Raw genomic sequence first — 14,630 nt, 5'->3', positions numbered from 1 at the left:
AAAACAACACTATTTTATACTTATTTGGTAAATGCAAAGGTATGCTATCCTGCTAGTAATCAGATCTTGCCTGATTTTCCTTGGAAATTAATTTGAGGCAAAAAAAAGTACACGACCTACAGAAAAGCCAACTTTGATACTGGTGTCAATAAATGTTATTGTCTCATTGAATTGAAATATATGACGTAAGAGGAAATAAGCCAGCTTCCTGAGCTGCACTTAACCAAAAATAAATAATGTTTTTAAAGTCTTTTTCTTGGATTATCTGGTTCTTTTGTTTAGAAGCTTAATTCAACTATTTTGTGCAGACAATATTGCCTTTATTCTAACAAAAAGCCAGGGCAATTACCACTGACATGCGGGTGACGTGGGAGGATGATAAAATCACTAACAACATGTTTAGTTTGTAATTGATTGCGATGGACGTTAGCCATCCATAATGCCTAACATTTTGTAAGGAGTGGATTAGCAATGAGAGCTTTTATTGGTCAACAATAGCCATTGCCTGGACAAGATGACAATATTTGTTTTTAGAGAAATGTGGAGTTCAATTGCAACCAGTACTTTAAAATCTTATATCTGTTTGAGGACTATGCAGCTTTAAAGAGTATTTATTATATTTTTAGTATGCTGAACAAAGATTAACTTTTCCAACTGAACACATGCAAATATCTTGGGTAGCCACATCTAGAACGGAAGCAAGATTCTGTTGCCTGCAAATTCTCCCCATTTTGGTAGCATGAGGATACTAGTGAGTTCCTGTAACTGTACCAGTGGAATTCAAAGGAATGAACTTCAGAAGGACAGTGCAATGTATTGATGTTACCATAGAGCGTAATAAACGCCACCAAGCAAGGAATACATTTTCCGATGTCTGAGATGGTGTTTTAACTGGATCACTATTATTTCCTAGGATTAAAAGAACCAACATTAATGTATTCAATTATATTTTGGAATGTAGATATAAAGAGGGAGGGAGAAAGAGAGAAGGAGAAGAAAAAGAGAGGAAGGGTTAAGTTAACTTTCACAAATTGTATGTAGTTAAACAGCAAAGACTGCTGATGCTGGGAATGAGAGCATTCTGTTAAATCCCTCTCTCGAGGCTTTCTCTATCTCTTTCCATCTGTCTCCTTTCCTCCAGCTCCTCACCCCTTCTCTTCCCTCTCTTATCGGAGAACTACCCCCACTCCCTATCACTTCTCAGCTTGTTTTCTCTTCAGTCCTCCCACCTATAACCTCTCACCCATTAGCCTGTGCTTCTCTCCCTGCCCTTCCTCCCTCTTCTTTCCTACTCCCCCTTCCCCCAACCGAATCAGGCCCGAATCGTTGGTTATCTTTTACTTCCTATAGATGCTGCATGATTTGCTGAATTTTCCCAGCATATTCCTCAGGGCGGCATAATTGGCATACTAGTTAGCGCAACACCATCACAATGTCAGTGATTGGGATGGGGATTCAAATCCTGCGCTCTCTGGAAGAAGTTTGTATGTTCTTCCCGTATCTGTGTGGGTTTTTCCTGGAGGCTCTGGTTTCCTCCCACCATTCGAAATGTGCCGGGGGTTGTAGGTTAATTTGGTGTAATTGGGCGCCACAGGTTTATACGCCGAAATGGCCTGTTACCGTGCTGTAGGTCTAAAATTTAAAAAGAATGTACCCTGTATAAAATTTATTTGTGTTATGCAACTCATTTAGTCCCAACTAATGTGTACCTTCTTTTGGCAAGACACTCTATCTCAATGTTCCATAGAACCCTGGAGTTCCGTATAAATGCCTAGGGGTTTTGTGGAAGAAATGACAGGGATCTATCTGCTTTTCTTTAAATTACTTTTTACCTTTAATTCCATTTGTTTCCAAGGGGTGAAGACAAGATGGCAACTGCCGTGGGGGGGAGGGGGAGATATGCCCGACCCTCCACTGATGCTCACCTTGGCCACTCACTTTCACGATACCCACCCCAACACTCCAAGTGGCACACGGGCTTGGCCTGACCATCAAAGGTTCCAGCAGTGGGTGGCGGGGTTCCAGACCAATTAGCAGGCAGAATGATGGGAAGGGGATTGTGATGTCTCTTCTCCTTGCCCGCATAGCCAATCACTGGGCCGCGGCCCTATTGTGACGTCGGCAGGTAGGTGGGCTTGATGGTGGTTAAGGAAGGATGCTCCTCCCTGTATAATCCACAGGGCTCATGCCCTATGTGTGATCAGCACAGCAAGAGTTCTTGAGCTCTGTGCTTTCCCCCACTTGTGTAGTGTGCTCCATTTCTCATTGACTGACTGCAAATGGTGTTGCTGGAACTAACCTGCTTCTGCAAGATATGGGAGCAGCTGAAAGGGAAGGTAGAGGGGAAACCCATTCATTGGTATGACTCACACTATTGTAACAACTTGGATCCAGCACCTCGCTTCCCATTAAAGCAAGTGATGGTGTGATGGTTCGCCACCTTGGCACAGAAGCGCAGCGGTTCTGCCTATGTTGGAGCGACTACCAGTACAGGTAGGTTGTCCTGCTCTTGCTCTGGGTCCAACTGCCCACAGGTAGGGGGAGAGGTTTCCCCTTGGAGCCAGATGCTTGATTTGGAAAATAAAAAGTGAATGACAGGTGAGGAAAGGCGGCAACAAAATCCGTGTGATTGTGAGTTTGGGTTTGACAAGGAGTTGAGTCGATGCTGTCTTGTCCTGCCCTGGAGCCAAAAGGATAACAAGGAATTTATTGAGAACCACAAAAGCCTGCTGATACTGGAATCTTGGGCTGACAAAGAATTGGTGGAGGAATTCCGCAGGTCAGACAGCATCTGTGGGGAGACATGTTCAGTTGTTGAACTTGGAGCAGAACAGCAAGTGGTGACTGGGATTCGGGGCAAGTGGGACCCTTGGTCTCAGATTGGTGTCTTTTCAAGCAGTAATACATCCTGGAGCTTCAGATGCTAGTGCTGCAGGTGGATGGGGGGGAGGGGGGGCACAATAACTCCTTTTGTTGGGGGGGGTGCATGGCCCAAGAATCCACCCTTATGATACTGACCCTGTGCATATGCCAGGTCTTTTAATCTGTAATAGACAACTGGGGTTCCGTGATTTTCAAGTGCTCCCCAAAAGGTATTCATGAGCTAAATAATTTGGGAAGCCCTGGTCTATCTGTTAAGTGAGGTCAGTCCTGCTTCAGGATCTCAACCCCAAATGATCATTCTTTTTCTCCCACACATGACATCTAAACCACTGTGTTCCTCCAGATTCTTTTGTTCAAATATTCTGCATGCCATCTGCCAAAATAAACAACTTTGAGTTATTAGGATTGACATTTAATCTTACAGTGTAGTTGGATAATGTTACAGCTTGTTACGTAATTTAAAATTCAAGAATTTTATGTTAGGGTATTGTACTCTAATTATAGACCCAAAGGAAAGTGTAACAATTCTAAAAAATTGCAACTGTACACTTAAATAACCTTGAACATACTAAGCCCAAACTTTTGATTCTGTGATTTTCATTACTCACACCATTTACAAATCCTTTCCCCAATCTCCCCATCCCTCAAGATTTCTACACTCTATTGAAAACTTACTCTCCCTCCACCTTCCTCTACATCTCAGTACCTGTCATTCCATCAGATATCTGTCAAGCTGGCTTCCTGCTGGGAAATGGAGAAGGAACATTTGAATTGCCAGCTGCTCTCTGCTGCTACCTGCACTTGGGCTTGATCTGAAACCTCGGGTGGCCTTAAAAAGACAGAAAATGGGGCAAGAAGCTAAGATAATAGGACAGTGATGGTTGATAAGTTTGATTGAGTTAAAAATGTCAAAACATTCTACCCAATTACTTTCCCACTATGATAGATGATAGAAATCTCTTGGTGCCTGCCACATTGACCACCGCCAGTGGGCTGATATCGCCTCCAACCGTGCATCTTGGCGCCTCACAGTTCAGCGGGCAGCAACCTCCTTTGAAGAAGACCGCAGAGCCCACCTCACTGACAAAAGGCAAAGGAGGAAAAACCCAACACCCAACCCCAACCAACCAATTTTCCCCTGCAACCGTGTCTGCCTGTCCCGCATCGGACTTGTCAGTCACCAACGAGCCTGCAGCTGACGTGGACATTTACCCCCTCCATAAATCTTCATCCGCGAAGCCAAGCCAAAGAAAAAAGAAGAAATAATAGATGAATGCTGTGTTATTTATCAACCAGCTCTAAGCTTTGCATTTTCAGCGTACTCATCCTTCAAAGGAACTGCTAACACCAAGACTCTCATATTTACAAAATAATGTTTATTTACTTATTCATATATAAGAATACGTGTCCTGTCTATTTATTGTTTGTCTGTAAGTGTGATATGTTGGGTTGTATGTCTGCCAGTTCTGCACTAAGAACTGGAGAATGCTGTTTCATCAGGTTGTACTTGTGTAATCAGGTTGTTCTTGACTTGAGATATATCTGGCTAATGATAGCTCCAAGAGAAGTAAAACATGAAGATTTCCTTATTCTGTGATTAATGCATCAGTATATGCGTTAGTCATCTTTTCAGATAGATCTCTTGCCTGGAAAATATGTAAAATACTCCAGAAGAAAGAATACGCCTGTCTTCTTTCACCCTGCTTGGGTAATGTTTTTTGAATCTTTACTCATTGTTCTGAAAACTTCATTTGCACATTTTTTCCCATTTTTATGGCTCTTCATCTAAATATCTGGTATTATTTTAGTATTTCAAGTTATGAATAATCATGATTGAATGCATATAAGAGGAAAGAAAATGTCTGCATTCTGGACCAAACAAAGAAGGTTTTAAAACAACCACTGTAATGTGCCAGAATCATATTTCCTTCCCTGAGAGCCACTCAACCTTGTGAAGAAAGAACATTTTGAGCACATGGTGACAAAGGAATCCCTTATTTTTAACCAATGTCAGGATTATCTTCATTGCATATCCTTGGCTTTTATACTGGGAAAGTGAGATGCGTTAATTTATTTCCAAAAAAAAAATGTCAGTGATCTTGATATACAACAGTTTCATAATCATTGCTTTCCACAAATAGTCCTTGGTCACATATCCCTGATTTTAATACAGCTCGTTTCCTCTCCTATTTTTTAATTGAAAGCCCAAAGATCCCAGGTATGGTCTGCATGGTCTTTGCTTTTCTACTCAGAACCAAGCAAGTCTGCAATTGGTTTCAGCTGTGCTGGGCTAAGGGGAGTAAAAAAAAATCACTCACATTTCTTACTGCTGACTTCAGTCAAAAATGTATTAAGCATCTTTATTCTTCTGTTTTGTCCCTTGTGCCCACACTGATTCATGGCATCACCCTTCCTCCATCTCAAAGATTTAAGATCAATTGGGTCTCAGTCCACCCCAAGGCTGTTGTCAAAATCATTTCTGTGGCTGGATGACAAGCGGATGCTCTGTTGTTTGGTTTTGTTCATGCCGTTTTCTTCTATATAGGCTCTGCCACTGGAACATTCATTTAATCTGTTGTTAAATGAACCAAATCCCAAAGCCAGATTGTGATTTAAGGCCATCTGTTTCACTTATACACTTAAATGGCCCAGTATAATCTGGAAGCAGCTCAGCATCCCATTAGATTTCCACTTACTTTCAAATTTTCCAGCAGCAATTTCATCCTCAGCACCACCTCTAACCTCATCAGTGAGATTATGTGGATCTCTGGACTTTCTGATTGTAAATCTTGTTGAAATGCTTTTTACCCTCAGTTAAACCAATCTCCCAGTCTAAACTGACTGTCAAAAATTGTCAGACTGCTTGAATTCAAAATTAACTGCACTATTAAAATATTTAAAGATTATTAAACATTTAAAAATAAATGAAAAAAATCTCAGAGGGTTACAGATCTAAAGTATTCTAATATTTCTCTCATTCTTTCTCTCAGCACTTCCTTCCCATTGCAACGAATGTGATCTGTGAACCTGCAACAGGTCTAACCTGGGTTTCACAAACTTCAGGATACTTACATGCAGAGCAGAACCATTTTTGAGGAAAATCTGGGCCAATTGGAACCTGGAGAGGATCAGCATAAATATGTAATCATTACATATTCAGATAATTCGAGAAACTTCATAGCAAAAATGTCTAAATTGACACAGCAGAATTTTAGAATAGTATTTTAATAGTAAAAAGATACACATTGACACAATTTTCACTATAGAGGGACTTAAGCTGGGCCCAGTATTATTTTATAATTTCTATTGCTTACTAAGATAAGTGATTATTATTATATTGATTCAGTTAAGTCCCTTTATATCTCTTAAACAAACAATTTTTGAAACTCTAGGGCTCTAGGGGAGGCCCAAGAAAGGAAGGGAAGCAGATAAAATATCTGCTCAACACTTACTCTCTTTGCTCTCCCTTAGACAGGGTCACTTAAGTGCTTTAGGAGTGTATTTGCAACACATCCAATCTTAATTTAGTGACTGAAGAGAAGAATTTAACCAAGGCACATTATTGGAGAGTTAATGAGTTGGAGAATTCTGTGACGAGGAGATAATGGCAAAAATAGTTAACTGGTTGGCCTTTTCTTCTGTTTGTGGATATCATTTGAGTTTATTCCCAAGCTTATGTTTGAATCATCCTCCAAGATTGCTGTGGAGTTTCAGTACAGCCATTTCATTTCACCACAGGCCAGCTGAGTTCCAGGACTCAGAAATGTTTCTTGTATCCAATGTCATGAACTATGTAAATGTAGGAAATACTGCACATTGCAATGGATGCCTGCTCTTTGGCCTGTGGTTCTGAAGAGTTCAGCCAGCTAGTTATAGAGCATCGATCATTCCTTCCTGATTTCAATGTTAGTCCTCTCTAAAATGGAACTGAGTACTGAGTGCTGGAGCAGGATACTCTGAGCTGAGATGTAGGCTACATGGTGCATGCAGCCACACAGCTTTTTACCAGTGATGGCAGTCATGGAGTTATCCAGCCTGGAAACAGCCCTTTTGGCCTAACCTACCCAAGCTGACCATAATATCACACTCACACTTGCCTGTGTTTAGCCCATATCTCTCTAAAACCATGCTATCTATGTACCTTTTCTTAAAAGTTGCAATAGTAGCTGTTTCAACCACCTCCTCCAACACCCCATTCCATCACCATCCTCTGCGTTAAAAATAGTTGCCTCTCAGATTCCTATTAAATCTCTTCCCCCACCTTAAACCTAAAATCTTTTCTGCACCCTCGCCAGATTGACAACATCTTTCTTACAACATAGAGACCAAATCTGAACATAATACTCCAAATGGGCACTCATCAATGTCTTATATAATAGCAACTTGACCTCCCAAATTATACAATCAATATTCTGACTGATGAAGAGGGGTGGGGGGGTCAGGGATGGTATCATGGTTGTGGAGGGAATGTCTACCAAGTTGATGTGGGTAGAAGTCAGAAATAGGAAGGGAGGAAACACTCTGTAGTAGACTATAGGCCCCCAAATAGCCCTCGGGATCAGAGAAACAGATAAGTAGGAAGATTTTCGAATTGTGCAGAAATTATAGGGTTGTTTTCATGGGATATTTCAACTTCCCTAATGTTGTCTGGTACCTCCGAGTCCTGACTGCAAGAGGGATACATAGGACAGAATTTGACAGGTGTTTCCAAGAAGGGTTAGGGTTAGCCAACTAGAAGAAGGGCCATACTGGATTTAGTACTGGGTAATGAGTCTGGACAGGTTGGAGACCTCTTGGTGGGGACCATTTTGATGATAGTAACCAAACTCCTGAGCTTTAGTACAACAATGGACAAGAATAAAAGCGGACAAAATGGTAAAATGTTCAATTGGGGAAGGGCAAATTATGATGGAGGAGCTAGGGAAAATAAATTGGGACCAGATGTACATGTGAGAAAGCACAGAGTTAATGTGAAGGATATTTAGGGATCACTTGCACTGGGTTCAGAATAGGTTCATACAACTGAGACAGGGAAAAGGTGATAGGAAAAGGGAACCATGGTTGATAAAACAGGTGAGGTAGATTGTCAAGAGAAAGAAAGAAGTATACATTAGATTTAGGAAGCAACAAACAGGAATGTTATGGTAGCCAGGAAGGAACTTAAGAAAGAGCTTGAAGGTGACATGAGAAGGCCTTGGCAAGTAGAATTAAGGAGAACCTAAAGGCATGCTATACATATGTGAAGAACAGAAGGATGATGATAATGAAGGTGAGGTTACTTCAGAATAATGGAGGTCTTGGGGTGGTGGAGGTTGGAGAAGTCCTAAATTAATACTATGCTTCAGTATTCACCAGAGAAAAGGAGTATTGTGTTCAGGAAAGATGGAGGGTGAGGGTGCAGAGGAGGTTTACTAAGATGGTGCCTGGATTGGAAAATAAGTATTATGAAGCAAGGTTAGCGGAAAGATGAGAGCTGACTTAATAGAAATCTACAATGTTCTGAGAGGCATTATAAGGTGGACAGCCAAGGCCTTTTTATGAGGGTGGGAATACCAAATGCCAGGAGACGTCTCTACAAAATGAATTGAGGGATATTTAGGGGAAATATCAGGGGTACGTTCTTTTACACAGAGAGTTGTGGGTACTTGGAATGCCTTGCCAGGTTTGGTGGTGGAGGCTGAAACATTAGGGGCCTTTAAGAGACTCTAAGACAGGCAGGGTTCAGATTGTTTTTTTAGTAGGAATATTTTGGTCGACACAACTTTTGTTGGGACCAAGGAAAACTGCCTCAGGACCTTCGTGATGCCACCATCATCACCCTGTACAAAAACAAAGGCGAGAAATCAGACTGCTCAAACTACAGGGGAATCACGCTGCTCTCCATTGCAGGCAAAATCTTCGCTAGGATTCTACTAAATAGAATAATACCTAGTGTCGCCGAGAATATTCTCCCAGAATCACAGTGCTGCTTTCGCGCAAACAGAGGAACTACTGACATGGTCTTTGCCCTCAGACAGCTCCAAGAAAAGTGCAGAGAACAAAACAAAGGACTCTACATCACCTTTGTTGACCTCACCAAAGCCTTCGACACCGTGAGCAGGAAAGGGCTTTGGCAAATACTAGAGCACATCGGATGTCCCCCAAAGTTCCTCAACATGATTATCCAACTGCACGAAAACCAACAAGGTCGGGTCAGATACAGCAATGAGCTCTCTGAACCCTTCTCCATTAACAATGGCGTGAAGCAAGGCTGTGCTCTCGCACCAACCCTCTTTTCAATCTTCTTCAGCATGATGCTGAACCAAGCCATGAAAGACCCCAACAATGAAGATGCTGTTTACATCCGGTACCACACGGACGGCAGTGTCTTCAATCTGAGGCGCCTGCAAGCTCACACCAAGACACAAGAGAAACTTGTCCGTGAACTACTCTTTGCAGATGATGCCGCTTTAGTTGCAACTGCCAAAATGTTTGGCCTGGAAGTCAGCCTGAGCCTGAAGAAAACTGAGGTCCTCCATCAGCCAGCTCCCCACCATGACTACCAGCCCCCCCACATCTCCACACAAAACTCAAAACAGTCAACCAGTTTACCTATCTCGGCTGCACCATTTCATCAGATGCAAGGATCGACAACGAGATAGACAACAGACTCGCCAAGGCAAATAGTGCCTTTGGAAGACTACACAAAAGAGTCTGGAAAAACAACCAACTGAAAAACCTCACAAAGATAAGCGTATACAGAGCCGTTGTCATACCCACACTCCTGTTCGGCTCCAAATCATGGGTCCTCTACTGGCATCACCTACGGCTCCTAGAACGCATCCACCAGCATTGTCTCCGCTCCATCCTCAACATCCATTGGAGCGCTTTCATCCCTAACGTCGAAGTACTCGAGATGGCAGAGGTCGACAGCATCGAGTCCACGCTGCTGAAGATCCAGCTGCGCTGGGCGGGTCACGTCTCCAGAATGGAGGACCATCGCCTTCCCAAGATCGTGTTATATGGCGAGCTCTCCACTGGCCACCGTGACAGAGGTGCACCAAAGAAAAGGTACAAGGACTGCCTAAAGAAATCTCTTGGTGCCTGCCACATTGACCACCGCCAGTGGGCTGATATCGCCTCAAACCGTGCATCTTGGCGCCTCACAGTTTGGCGGGCAGCAACCTCCTTTGAAGAAGACCACAGAGCCCACCTCACTGACAAAAGGCAAAGGAGGAAAAACCCAACACCCAACCCCAACCAACCAATTTTCCCCTGCAGCCGCTGCAACCGTGTCTGCCTGTCCCGCATCGGACTTGTCAGCCACAAACGAGCCTGCAGCTGACGTGGACTTTTACCCCCTCCATAAATCTTCGTCCGCGAAGCCAAGCCAAAGAGACAGGCAGGGTTCAGATTGTTTTTTTAGTAGGAATATTTTGGTCAACACAACATTGAGGGACAAAGACCGTGTAATGTGCTATAATATTTTATGCTCCATGCTCTATGAAAGCCTTTTTGACCACCCTATCTTCCCATGGTGCCTCTTTCAAGGTACTAGAATTTGTACTCCAGGATCCTTCTGCTCTACAACAATACCCAGATCCATACCATTCACTGTGTAGGTCCTACCCATGCTGGACCTGCCAAAATGCAACAGCTCACATTTCTCTGTATTAAATTCTATCAACTATTTGTCTGCCAAAATGATTCAGATCCTGATGTAATGTCTCGCCAACATCTTCCCGATCTACAATAACAGAAAATTTAGTGCTATCCACACACTTGTCACTCAAGCCACATACATTTTCATTTCAATAATTGATTATAGGTGACAGAAATGGGCCCAGCACAAAATCCTGTACCATACAACTAGTCACTATGGTGTTTGTTTTATTGTGATAAAGAAACTTTGGTTCTTTTGTATTACCTATATTTTATTATCAACTCACAATCTCATAAGACATATTCATTTTGTGCATCTAATCCGAGGTGGAACATTCTGTCTTTTATGCACTCTGGCGATCAGGAAGATCACCAACTCCCCATCACCACATCCCCTTTCCTTAAGATGTACCATGTAACAATACACAGTAATACAAAATTAATTTTAACTTAAAGTAAACACAGACATCAACAGCACAGACTTCAGAGTAGGGAAGTGTGGTGCATAGACTATGTCTCATCAGGAGCTCAGTGGGTGACATGCCATGTTCATGTGGTGAAGCTTGGTAACTCAACAAAACTAGATAAGGATTTGAGAAGATATGCTTCCTTGAGCATCCATTTAATTATGTGAACTTCTTTCTCTGCTTTACCATTTGACTCGGGATGCAGAGGACTTAAACTCAGGATGAAAATCATACTCTTCTGCAAAGTTCTGGAATTCTCTACAACTAGTCTATGTCACTGTAGACAATTTGAGGAATTCAATGTCTTGCAAAGATTGACTTCATGCATCTTATCATGCAGGCAGCAGACATGTTTGGAAGCAGCACAATCTCTGGATAGTTAGATGGATAGTCAATACCGGCACATAATTCTTTCCATCCATGTGGAAAAGATCAGTCCCAACATTCTGCCATGTCTCCTCTGGTAAGTCAGTTATTATCATGGTTTCCTTTGGCTGCTTTATGTGATGTTTCAGACAGGTCTCACAGCTTGAGACCATTCTGTCGATGCCAGCATTTATCCCTGGCCAATAAACAGCAATTCTGGTCCTCCTCTTGCATATTTCTATTCCAAGGTTCCCCTTGTGTAGCCTTTTCAGCATCTCTGGTGTCAATGATTGAGGAATGACAATTCTGCTCTGTCTGAGTAGAAGACCATTTGCAACACTCAGCTCAGCTCTGTTGTTGTAGCATGGGTGAGATTCAACTCTATGCCAACCTTCATTTAGATACTTGATGACCTTTTGTATAACTATGTCCTTTTCTGTTTTAGCTGCCATCTGCTTGGATTTCATGTTAGAAATGGGAAGAGATTTAGTGATCAGGTTCACGTGGAGATTCATATCTGTCCCTGTGAAACTTTCATTGTGTGCTTCACTCTGCATTGTTGCCCTGGACATCGAATCAGCTAACACAATCATTTTTCCTGGTTAGAATACCAATTCAAATTCATAACGTTGTAGCTTCATCAGTCTGGATCCACGGCTGCATCTCACTGAGGTTTTTCTTGATTATTGCTATTAATGGCTTGTGGCCTGTCTCTGCCATGAATGTTGCAAGACTATACACATAACTATGGAATTTCTCATATCCATAGGCCATATCTAGACACTCTTTCTCTATCTTTTGTAATGAGCTCAAAGGACCCCAAAACCCAGGAGCAATAGATATTCGCCACGACAAATGGGTACTTAAACAAAAGTTGTTTTTAATTATCTTTAAACATGAAAACATAATCAAACTTTAACTTATCGCTATTAACTTAACTACCCAACTTAACCCCCTTCTAATTCTAAGCGCTTGTGTATGAGCTGTATGTTTAAAATTAATGTAAGTTCTTTGGTTCACCATTTAATCTCACTTCTCATTCTTCCAAGTTCTCTGGTTGCAGGAAATTCTTGTACTGTGCACAGAATTTAACATGTATAAAGTTCACCAGTCTTTGGTGCTCAAAAGGTAAATGTCTACCGCTCAAGAAGGTTCTTGTAGGTTTGCAGAGAGAGATGTGTTATTCCAGGATTTCCACAACTGAGGTACCATCTCAATGTCTTGCTAATGAAGCTCGCCCCATCAGGGTCCTCCAGATGATAACCTTTTCTTTCAGGCTACCACAGAGTTCCTTTCTGTTACCCTTAGTCCAAGAGAAACATCAGGCAGATAGAACTGCCAGCCATCCACCACTCTGGAGCTTCTGTTTCAGTTCCAACAAGCTTCTCCTGGCTGACACTGTTTCAGCTGTGTGTCTCTCTCTTCATCTGAGATTCCAACTGCCAGCCACATGTCCCTCTCTCTCTCTCACTTGCAAAACCCCCTCCTCCAGCAAACAATAGGAATCAGTCTTCTTCTCCAACCTGTTGTTTTATGCAAACAAACCTCTCAATGACCTTTGAGTGAGCATTTTGCAGAGAGGTCAGAAGCCTTGCAAAAATGTCCAACTCAGGTGACCTGATTCCAGTCCATTCATTTCATGGCAACATTTCAATTTGCACCTACTTGTGAAATGTGCATGGCATTCTCCATAGTTTTGGTAAGGTCACTGAATATTAATTCTTCAGTATTTCAAAGAAGATTTGTTTTAAAGTGTGTGTATGTATGTAACCTACTCTAATTTACAAATTTATCTCCCAAAAATATTTCCAAATATTTCATCACACTTTGCATATCGACATTGAGATGTGGTCATCGTCCTTGATTAAAATGCAACTGGCCTCCAATCTTCTCCCATAGCCTGAAGTAGTGCGGCAGCTATTCCATCTTTTGAAGCATCTGTAGATATTTTCATCCATCAGGATGGCTCAAAGAATGTCTAAAGCATTGGTTCTGTAGTTATGATGGTCTTCAGTCATTCCCATTCTTCTTCGTGGTTGGCCGTCCACTTGAATTCACATTTCTTATTTAACATCTCCCTCAATGGTTTTTGTAGACAGGTTTGGAATGAATTTACCAATGAAATTGATCATTCCAAGCTCTCCCAAAATACTCTTTTTTACTGTGGGTCTGGGCATCTCTAGAATTGCTTTCACCTTGCTCTTGTCTGGCTCCATGCCTGCCTCTGACAACTTATCTCCCAGAAAGGTTATTTCCTTCACACCAAAGTGACATTTGACTCTGTTTAGCTTTAATGCATACTTCTGGATGCATTGTAGTTCTTTGATGATCCTCTCATTGTGTTGCTCCTGTGTAAATTCTCATATGCACACATACATACTTCATTCATGCCTTCTATGATATGCTCTATTGTCCTGTGGAACACTTCAGGAGCTAAAGAGATTCTTGTGCTCTACACCTTGAATCTAGGCTCAAACACTTTAAAGACAAAGAGTGGGAGTCTCAGCTGATGATTGTATTCTCTAATAAATCTCTTGTGAGATCCTGGTACCAGATCAAAATAAAGAAGCAACAATGACCTATCCCCTGTGCAAAAGGGATCTACAGTTCCTTCAATATAGTATAGGATGACAAATGTTCATGATGGACTCTCCTCTAATGTAAGCAACCAAACACAGATTGATTCAAACCTTTTTAAACATTTCTTTGAATCATTGATTATAGTGAAACCTGCATTTTTTGTGCTTGATTTATTCAGAGGTCACGTTCTTGGCCTTTTTCTTTAGTAATAACTGTACTGCAGGGACATTTGCTGATGAGAGCAAATTGTGAAAAGTCACAGAGCCAGCAAAAGGTTATAAATAGGGGGAATCATATGTCACTTTGGAAGAAAGAATGAAAAGCAAACTGTAAATGGATTGAGACTACAAAATATCATATTACAGCAAGGGCTGGGAATCCAGGTATATGAAGCTCAAAGAGTTAACATGTAATAACATTAATTAGGAAAATTATGGTATGTTGGTTTTTATTTTAAGGAGAATAAAAGTTCATGCAACTTTGGAAAGTGCTAGTAAAATTGCACCTGTTTGACCCCACAATTAATGAACAATGCTTTGACATTGGAAACAGAGCAGAGAAGGTTCATGAGGTTGATTCCTGAGATGAAGGGGTTGATATATGAAGAAATGTTGAGCAACGGGAGTTGAAAAGAATGAGAGATGACCTTAATGAAACATAAAAGACTCTGAGGAGATTTGACAGGGTAGATGC

The 14,630-nt window shown here is 41.7% G+C and overlaps 2 long non-coding RNA genes across 5 annotated transcripts in view; one reads left to right on the top strand and one right to left on the bottom strand.

Annotated features, from left to right (window-relative positions):
• Window positions 1-595: 595 nt before the first annotated feature.
• Window positions 596-1,992, bottom strand: LOC138756167 (uncharacterized). Its single transcript, XR_011352821.1, has 2 exons — window positions 1,833-1,992; window positions 596-909 (listed from the first exon to the last, which is right to left on the bottom strand). It is a non-coding gene; the product is annotated as an uncharacterized lncRNA (long non-coding RNA).
• Window positions 1,993-2,135: 143 nt separating this feature from the next.
• LOC138756166 (uncharacterized) overlaps window positions 2,136-14,630 on the top strand; it is a 74,593-nt gene continuing 62,098 nt past the window's right edge. For 2 of the 4 annotated variants that reach the window (XR_011352820.1, XR_011352817.1), the window contains exons 1-2: window positions 2,136-2,493; window positions 11,332-11,454. This is a non-coding gene — a long non-coding RNA (uncharacterized lncRNA). The remainder of the gene's footprint in view (window positions 2,494-11,331; window positions 11,455-14,630) is intronic. The other 2 variants (XR_011352819.1, XR_011352818.1) reach the window with 1 other exon arrangement.

The sequence above is a fragment of the Narcine bancroftii genome, chromosome 3 (genome assembly GCF_036971445.1).
Source record: "Narcine bancroftii isolate sNarBan1 chromosome 3, sNarBan1.hap1, whole genome shotgun sequence".
Lineage (NCBI taxonomy): Eukaryota > Metazoa > Chordata > Chondrichthyes > Torpediniformes > Narcinidae > Narcine > Narcine bancroftii.
The sequence above is the reverse complement of the archived record's forward strand: the minus strand, read 5'-3'. Positions and strand labels throughout refer to the sequence as shown.